Source organism: Octodon degus, unplaced genomic scaffold (genome assembly GCF_000260255.1).
Source record: "Octodon degus isolate 3935 unplaced genomic scaffold, OctDeg1.0 scaffold00357, whole genome shotgun sequence".
In the NCBI taxonomy this organism is placed as follows: Eukaryota; Metazoa; Chordata; class Mammalia; order Rodentia; family Octodontidae; genus Octodon; species Octodon degus.
In genome coordinates this window covers 222,315-222,908 of record NW_004524933.1, presented here as the reverse complement: position 1 = coordinate 222,908, position 594 = coordinate 222,315, and positions in this window count along the sequence as shown.

The following is a 594-nucleotide window of genomic DNA, read 5'->3' as shown; positions in this document are numbered from 1 at the left end:
TGCAAATTAAAACAATACTGAGATACCATCTCACCCCAGAAAGAATGACTATCATAAAGAAATCAACCAACAACAAATGTTGGAGAGGCTGTGGGAAAAAAGGAACCCTTCTCCACTGCTGGTGGGAATGCAGACTGCTGCAACCATTGTGGAAATCAGTGTGGAGACTCCTTTAAAAACTAGGACTGCAAATCCCATTCAAGCCAGCTAGACCTTGCTGGGAATTTTTCTGGAGGAACTGAAAACGTCATACCATAGTGATATATGTGTACCTATGTTTATTGCAGCACAATTTTTGATAGCCCAATCTTGGAAACAACCAAGATGCCCATCACCTGAGGAATGGCTGAAAAAGATGTGGTATTTTTATACAATGGAGTATTACTCATCTATAAAGAATGATAAACTCGAAGCCTTTATATTTAATTAGATGCCACTTGAAGACATACTCATAAGTGAAATAAACCAGGCCCAAATATGTAAATATTGTATAGTCTTCCTAGTATAAGAACTCAAATGAAGAAATACAAATAGAAAGGTATAACACAATTAAAAGGAAACCAAGAAGTTGAGGATTAGACAATAGAGAGAGAG